At 45.8% G+C, this 9,236-nt stretch overlaps 1 pseudogene; it reads right to left on the bottom strand.

Moving 5' to 3' along the window:
• Positions 1 to 8,487, bottom strand: LOC115384697 (nuclear receptor coactivator 5-like; annotated as a pseudogene).
• Positions 8,488 to 9,236: the final 749 nt, after the last annotated feature.

Raw genomic sequence — 9,236 nt, 5'->3', positions numbered from 1 at the left:
GGAGATGAAACTTATTAAAGGTTTTACAAAACGTCTCTACAGTCTACCGATGCGACGCTGGTGAATGCTGCTGGCGGGCAGCGGGCAGTCCTGAGTGGCTGTCAGTAGTGTCGGGGGTACATGGCCATGGGGGGGGCCGCCGGCCTCGGGGGCGGCGGCTGCTGCTGTTGCTGTGGCTGCTGCTGTGCTGCTGCTGCGGCGGCGCGGCGGCGTTCACCAGGTGGTTGAGGGACGGTCCGCTCTGAATGAGTGTGTCCAGAGCTTTCTGCACGCTGGGGTTGTCGAAGTTGATGCCGGAGGACGGCGGCGCGGCCCGCTGCACGGCCGGCTGGGCCGGCAGGCGGCCCGGCGGCGAGCCGTAACCCTGAGCCGCGGCCGCGGGGGGCCGGTCATGGCCGGGCGGGCCGGGTTCGGGGCGGTCGCCGCGCCCAGGGCGCTGTAGGAGAGACGGCGTGGCGGCGGGCCGCTCCTCCGGCGCCCGCCAGCGAGCCGGCGCCGTTGTTGAACAAACTGAGGATTTTGGCCTGCAGCTCCTGCTGATGGCTGGGGTTCACCGAGGCGCTGGAACCGGCGGCCAGGCCCAGGTGACTGGACTGCGACACCGTGTGAGAGGACAAGGACGTGGGGATCCTGCTGCTGAGGGCGCCACGTCGTGACGGATGGCGGCGGGCGCTCCCACGTGAACCGGCGCTGCGAGGAGAACAGTTCAGTCAACAGGAAGTTTGGTTTGACTGAAGACAAAGTGAAATGGACCCGAACATTTCTTCATATTCAACTGCGGAAAATTCATTACAAGCAGCTTTGACAGACGGAAACGGTGAGGCTTCAGGGCGGAGTTACCTGAGAGGGAATCCCCCGCGCTTCGAGCCAGTCGAGCTCGTTTGTCCTTCAGGTACGCGATGAGACCGTCGAGCTCCTCTGGAGTCAGGAATCTGGGAGTTGGACCGCGCAGGCATTATAGGAAGGCATTTACAAACCACCACACGTCCAGGGACGGCGCGCCATTTCCCAAAACGCACCTGTTTTCAGACAGCAGCGTGACGGCGGTGAGCACCGACACCGGGTGGCTCTCTCTGTCGGGCTCCCTCAGCAACACGTCGTCGGCCATCTTGGCCGCTTTCCTGGCGATTTCCTCCCGCTCTTTCTCGCGGTTTTCCACTTTGTAGGCGTCGTAGTTGTGCGCCACCAGCATCATGGCGTCCTGCATCGGCATGTTTCGATGCTCTGCAGGCGACGGACAGGCGTCAGCGGGGGCGGGTCAGGGGAAAGCGGCTCGTTCGGAATGCCGCCGCTGCTCCCTTACCTTGAGGCGTGCCGAACAGGATGTTGACGGTGCAGGACCGGTGCACCTGGTGCTGCTGGGTGATGATGATGGCGAAGGGCGTGCGAGCTCGGCCCACGTCCTCCAGCGCCTGGGTCAGAGACACCTCCGTGTTGAGGAAGATCAGATCCACCACCATTCCCAAATCGCGGACCTTCCGCCCGACCGTCTCGCATACTCCCTACAGTAGATTTTGAAGCAAACACACACAGACACACACACACACAAACGCCATATGAAATGACAGTGTACTGCGTGCAGGTGGGCATTGACCGAACTGCTGGAGGTCCCGCGAGAGCGTTCCGTGGAGAGAAGAAAGCGGACTTACTTTTGCGCCTTGTTGACGACGATCACGGAGCAGTCGACGGGACGGTCGGTGTCGTGGCGCGCTGGAGTTCCTCGTAATACTGACGATAAAGCTCATTACGGCGACGCTCTTCGGGGCGAGCGCGATCGCCTGCAGTGGAGGAGGGAAGCGGTTTTAAATGGAGTCGGCACAAGATTCTCAACATCAACATCATCCTAATTCAAGATTTACTGAACTTTAGTCTGTGATTCAGCTCATGTGTTCACATTATCTTTCACCATCATAAATACGTCATGTAGTTTTTACTGAAGGTCGTTGGGACTAAGGCGGAGTGAAGCAGAGCAGCATGGACCCACCGTCTGGCTCCCGGCGTCCGTTCCAAGGGTCTCCGTAAGGATCTCTGAAGGACTCGTCCTTCCTGCGGTAGTGGTCGTCTGCGCCGCTGCTGCTGCGGTAGTACCGGTCGTATTCCCCTCTGCCGGATGGAAGCACAGCGGGTTTCAGACAGAAACCTAACCGCATTCAGCTCCGTGAACCGACGGACCGGGTGCATCCCACCTGTAGGCGGGCTCGGGGGTCTTTATCTCTGCCCTCGCTGCTGCGGTAGCGGTAGTCGTGGTCGCGGGAGTGGCCGCCGGGCCGCGGCTCCCTGAGCGAGTCCCTCCCATCACGGCTGTCACGGGGTTCGCGTCCGTCACGACCGTCGCGTCCGTAGACCGGGGAGCGGGACCGCGGCCGAGGGTCTTTGTCCCCGTAGCCGCTGTACGGGGGCCTGGGAGGAAGACAGCGAGTCAGTGGAAGAACGCCGAGCGGTTCAGGCTGATATGAAAGATCACAGGAGGCGACGACTCGTCCGTCCTCAGCTGGTGAGGAAGCACCTACAGTTGGTCGAGAAATTTGGAAACAGCACCGATGTTTTTATTCAAGGTAGGGAACAGGTGCTTGTAGAACCAAAGGGAAGAAATCAGGAGCAGCTTTCACCAAGGTGAGCTACGAGATTCAAACCAGGAGGCGATTCCAAAAGTCGCAGCAGCGATCTTTACGCGACGTCCAGCGATCGACCACGCGCCTTTTCTCAACCAACCGTTCGAAGTTCTGCGTGCACGAGTCCCTCGGAACAGACAAAATACCACAACCGGTTTTCCCCGAATGTTTTGATTTGGCACATTTTGCTCAGTGAACCCATAATTTGTTTTTCCATGTTTGAGACAATTAGCACAACGTGAGGAAAGTGGCTGAAAAATGAAGCTAAATGACAAAAGTGTACCAAAAAAAATGAATCAAGAAAGTGCCTGCACACACTGAAACGGCTGGATTTTGTGAACACGTCGTCCAACGCTCACTTTTTAAAATGCAGTCAAGCGTTTTGGTTTTTTTGTTGCTGCCCTCATCAACACCTCAAAATAAACAACACTGCACCGTTGGATCAGTTGAAAGCATTTGCCCCTGCCTCTGTTGAATATGTTGTTTTGTAGAATTTATTGAATGTTCAACACCGTCGCCCTGTGAGTTGGTCAAAGCATCCTGCAGCATTAAAATCTCCTTTGGATACTGGCAGAGATTTAAGAATAAAGAGAAAAAAGGTACTCTGTGGAGTTTTTAGGCAATGCGCCGGTCATGTTGTGCGTGAACTGCGACGGCTAAACCGAAGTCCATTGTTTTATACATTTCCTTCATCTCCTGAAATCCTCTTTTTTGAACCAAAGATGATGAAAAAACTAATTTCACCCCAGCATGACAGCAGGCTGGATTATAATACTTTAAAGGGCACGATCAGCCTCAGCAATAGAGCATGTGACGCGAGTGTAACAGTACAGACACTGCAACCGTAAAATAACCTTTAGTCTCGTGTATTAACACAAGACATTAAAAAGTAAATATTTTACCAGATTAAGTAGCAAAAACCTCCACAGGGTATCTTTAAGTACAATCTTCTTTGTTGCTTGCCAACATCAAAATCCGGTTTGATGCGAGCAGCGTGTTTGATTTTACACAACTGAAAGTGAATGTAGTGTGGAAATATTAGGCAGGATTACAGTTACCTCTGCAGGACAGATGCTGGTTCGAAACCACAACAACAAACGTGGAACAAAAGTTGAATAAAATCAAAAGAAGCAGTGTACAGCTGAAAAGCCAGAAGGTCAAGAATGTTTGAGACAAAGACACTTGAACTACACCCGAGTCCCTTTTCTTTATTTCAAACAGGTCAGAAACTTTGCGTTCGGGTAAAAGACTCGACTCGTCCACCAACGGTCGCAAGCCATCTAACGGTGCGGCAGCTTCCATCGAACCGACGTCGACACTGGTGGTGCAAAAACGTTTAAACACGCTGGGTCGATCTGTTTTTACCGACACAGCAGAGGCGATGGAAGCTCTTCACACCCTTGGCGTTACTTTACCTGCGTGGAGGGCTCTGCTGGGATTGAGGTTTAGGTTGCCGTCGCTCCACTGCCATATTTACATCTGAAAGTAAATCAATCCAAATGTTGAACATAACAGCAACATGTAGCTCAGGCAATGTTCTTCACGCAAAGAAACGGAGTGATCTCAGGGTCCCAATGAAGCCGAATGCCCGGATCCAAATTTTGAAAAAGTCGAAAAGTGGACAAAAAAAACAAAAAAGCGGCAAATTGGGTGACGGAAATGGTCAAATTCAAAATCCAAAATGGAGACACTCCCAAGCAACAAGCGCACAGGTTTAAATGACACGTCGTCATCAAGAAAATTCCTCACGCTGCAAATAAAACAAGATTTCAGGACTCAGGGTTTTCCATAATTTAGCAGTACTTGTTTATTTGCACTTGTTTGAGTTGCAGCTTAAAATCAAGCTTCTATTGCCACAAGGCTCAGACTGCTCAAAGCCTTACAGATACAAGAAGCAGCATCTCACTGTTCAAGTAGTACTTCATTTAACTTCAGAAATAAGGTGCATTTTCTAACATTAACACATTAGATTAGAGCTGGGCGATAAAACTAACGGGACAGTGAAGGAACTCCAGGTGAGAACAATACAGCTTGGGTCTGCAGTATCACCTGATGTTGGTTTTCTTTACGGACAACTGCAGCTGCCAGAGGTAGCAGGGAAAGATGGTGACTGTGTTTTTGGTCATTATTTCAATGCTCAAGTCTTTGTCTTCTGGTCTGCTGCAGCCACATATGTCATACTGTATCGAAATTGAAATGAAATATAGAACTATTAATGAGGGGTGGCCACTTTGAAAATAAAGTGACCAGATTTACTTTCTGTAAATCATTTAAGCTGCAAAAGTTGTACTTGTTGTGTATTTTAAGAAAAACAAGACCAAAATGGTCACATTACAGAACCTCCCATAGTTCATTAATATGATTAAATATGGGGAGAAAAAATATTTGCAGGGAAAAAGTCAATAACAAGCCTGAGAAAAATAACTCAGTTAGCTGTAGCTAAACTACTGTGGCTTTACAGATTCACAAGTCAATAAGTCCTGACTGCAGCATCATATTAAAATGTCATTTTAACTACAGATGAGTCAAAAGTTAGATATATAGACTTATTTTTGCCATATCGCCCAGCACTAATGGTAGAGTGCCACTTGTATTTCTAATTTTTCTTTGTTTTTACTCACCAAATTATTCCGGACATGTTATAAACAATCATTTCATCTTAAATTTAGCCTTTCATAGCTTTGACTTTGTTGCTCACTCAACATCATGCCATACAGTCACACCCTCTGAAGATAAAGCTTACCTATTTTATAACCTTTATAAATTCGGCCCTTTTGGGCCGCCTTTGCAGCTTCGGCTTCCTCAATACGTTCAAATTGTACAAATCCAAACCCACGAAACAGGGACACGCCTGGAAAAGGAATATTTAAGTGGCACACATGTACGAGTTCAATAGAGAATGCTGGGTACAATCTGCCTCATTCACGTTGTCATGAACGGAGACTTGTAGCTTATGTTGTGTTTACTGACCGAGAACCTTCCCGTACGGGGTGAACATGTCTTCCAAATCCTTGGACTGCATGTCGGATGTTGGCAAATTTCCAACGAAAATCCTTCTCTCCAAATCTCGGGGATCATTGCTGCTGCAGGTGCGGGAGAAACGGCCCGGCGATGAGCTGCGGCTTCTTCTGCGAGACATGACTCGATCCCACCGGTATAGCCTTTTCTTTCTTCGTACGTCTCAAACGCTCGAACGAGTTCGGTTTGTTTGCTATTAAGCTTCTTTAAATTCGCCAATATCCTGAAACATGGCAGTGGATTGAAAGAAGAGGTTAAATTCCATGAAAAGACAAAAAACTTTCAGAGGAGCCTGAGTTGCAGACCAAAATCACAGAAAATTTCCAATCAATTGAAATGTTGCTGAAATGTAATTCTTAAATCGAATCCTCCTAAATTAAAAGTTAACACTTCGATCAAAAACACAGGTGACGTTGGCTTTTTCCGGCAGAGGTCCCAAAATATGCACAAAATTCAATTTTGTGTTATTTTCCGTTTGAAGTGTGCATTCACCAGCTCCAGTAGTTTCAGCCTATTGGAAAACCAACGGGGACGACCGGGCCACTAATGAATCAGCCATTTCTTTGTTCAAGTTAAAAAGTCATTCAAAGGTGGCATTTTATAAGTGAGCCATAACTTCCGCCATGGCCATTAGGGACACTTTAGTTTACTTCATTTAAAATGATAACAAATATTGAGAAATAGCAGATTCCATTAAAATACGAGATCGATGAAGGCAATTCCACCATGATGTAGGACGCTGGAGCGCTGTAAAGTGAAAACTGAAATATGTGTTTCAATCGTTGGATTCTTCTTTCGAAAGGCAAATGTGTATTCAGGCAGATGACAAAAACAGTCTTCACGTCGTCTTCAGTTGATGACAGAAAATGGAGCAGACGGCACAGGTTTCAGCATCAGGAGAACAGCGAGACAGGATCCAGTGGCGATCGCAAAATGAGCTCACGGATATAAAATGGCAGAATCGCAGATTCAAAAATTCACAGACGCAAATTTCAAAACAACGCGCTCTAAAAATAGCCGTGCAGGTTTGTGTGGTCCTCTTCTCTTGAAATTGTAATGCCATCTTGAGGGAAATCGCAAAATAAAATTGAAACGGATCGCAAGCGGCGGGGAAAACGTCCTTTGGCTCAAACGGGGCAATGCTTAAGAAAGTCCTCTGGAGATGTCAAGCAGAGAAAATCTCTGCACAATTTCAGGTCAGACACAAACAGCTGAAGATGATATTAAGAAAGTACACTAGCATTCAATTTATAAGTTTCAGAGCACAGCCGTTTGCTTACCTGGACTTGGATGCAGAACCAGAATTCAGGGACTGGAGACGTGCTGGTGTAGCTGCCTGAGAAGCAGAGGTCAGAATTGTAATCCACTTGATACAGTTTAGCAAATAAATTACTCTGAATGCTCCCTAAATAGCTAAGATCACACTCTAACAAAAACTTTTCTTTTTTTGGAAATTGTATTTCAAGTACTACTTCAACTTTTTAGCAGTACTTTTAAAACTTGTAAACAGAGTGAAAAGCTCAAACTTCTGTGAAATTCTGTGTTCCCATCACCCAGTTTGACAATGCAAGTTACACAGTCAAGATGTCAACAAACTGAATCACATTCTACACAATTTCCCCTTTACAGTCCTTTAATTTTTTCAGATTTGCTTAACTGGTGTGGACACCAAGTGATTGTGATGGGCAAAAGTCAGATGGCCTTGTTCTCGAAAATTATACTAAAATAACTGCATGAAAAGGTGAACAGTATGGCCTCACAAGGAGTTTTTATGAACTTCACTTTAGAACAATTGCCTCACTATGCATATGCAATTGTTAAAACTTAGTAAATCAGTAAAGTTTAGACAACTTGAGGTACCAACTACTCTTGGGTGTTTGACATGATACCATTTTCTGAGCCAGGATTTGGAGGATTTGGTGCATTCACATGATTCAATCACATTAAGGAAACAAAACAAACATCACACACAGGGCCACAAAATATGTCGGAAATGTATCATTCTGACTGTCAACATGACCAACACACGCATCACACCAAACCTCACAAACACAAGTTATGTTTCTGTGCATACATGCCTCAGAAATAAATAATTTAGTACGATACTCAAGATAATAGTCACAGCGATCTGTTGAATTTAGAGCAACACCGACTGAAATCTGACACTACTTTCGATACAGAAAATATAAATGCAAAGACGTGCATTACTACTGTTGACAAAACAACCGACTCAAATCAGAATGCATTTTTTTAACCTTACAGTCAATTACATAGACCCCATTAACTTCAAACAATGTACAATCTCGGTAGCTTGCAATAATTTACAATCCCTTGCGATGTGGACAACTAGAGGCTGTTTGAGGTAAAAAAACAAATAAGATTTTATCTGGATTTGTACGTGTTTCACTTGCAACAACTGAGGTGAGTTTCACACGGGTTCGCCGACAGCTAACAAGGTCTTTTTGTCAATATTCGAGTTGCAAATGCATTCCAACACCTACATAACAGTGACCGCAATGTTAGTTATCTTTGAATGAAAATAAACTGGGTAAAACCACACTTTGATGGTGGAAATTGTCGACTTATCGATGTTACAGTGTCATTACGTTAACTTAAAGTTAGCCTAGCAGCAGCAGGGCCGTCAAAAGCCACCGACTGGCTTCGCTGCAACATTACACAAACTGCTTCGCTAAATACCAACAGAGACGGTGAGTCTTGGCGTTTTACGATGACGAGGCGACGTTTTCTTTACCTTCGACGGATATTTTTCACGGTTTTCGGTTTTCACCAGACGCTCGCGGAAAGGCGGTAGCTTCAGAACGAGCTACGAGCTCTTCTTCGTCCGCACAGATTCATTCATTGAGAAGTTGGCTCATGACGCAACCATCGCCACTTGCTGGCAGGAGTGTGAACGGCATTTCTTCTTTGTAAGGTGAAGCTCCGCGTGTGACACACCGCAGCGCCCTCGTCTGCCCCGAAGGGTAAACTGCAGCTTAAATCCATTTCAAGAACTGAGATCTGATAAAAGGCAACAGAAAGTTGGAGACAGAATGGTTATACTAAAAAAAAAAAAAAAAAAAAAGCACAAGAACGTATATCGAAACGTGCACTGAAATATGTTTGACGTGTTCCATCAAACAAATGTGGAAAACAATAGCAATACCGTTAAAAATTTAATTTGAGATTTTTAGAAAAGAATGGAAATGAAACACTTTGTTAATGTCAGAGAAGAAATTATTTCAGTCTCACATTAAAATCATATAAGAGTATCAGTGTGAGAGTTTCAATTCCAGTTTGAGATGAATGGATCAATGAAAGGATTGCATAGATAATTTGTTATTCATTTAACAAAAATAATTTCATGTATAAATGCAAACAAAAATACTGTACACTTTAAATGACCAAAAAAAGTGATCATTAAGAGTGACTGAAGCCTGCAGGGTTTATTGTTTGAGTCAGGGGTATAAATAGTAGCATTCAGCAATATTGGTCATGCTCAATATCCTAAAAATGTATTTAACAAAACCTAAACATTTTTGATAAATCTTTGAATGAATTCATTTTTTTTTCAAAATTTCTATTATAAAAATTATTCCTCACATTGCA

The sequence above is a fragment of the Salarias fasciatus genome, unplaced genomic scaffold (genome assembly GCF_902148845.1).
Source record: "Salarias fasciatus unplaced genomic scaffold, fSalaFa1.1, whole genome shotgun sequence".
Taxonomy (NCBI): Eukaryota; Metazoa; Chordata; class Actinopteri; order Blenniiformes; family Blenniidae; genus Salarias; species Salarias fasciatus.
The sequence above is the reverse complement of the archived record's forward strand: the minus strand, read 5'-3'. Positions and strand labels throughout refer to the sequence as shown.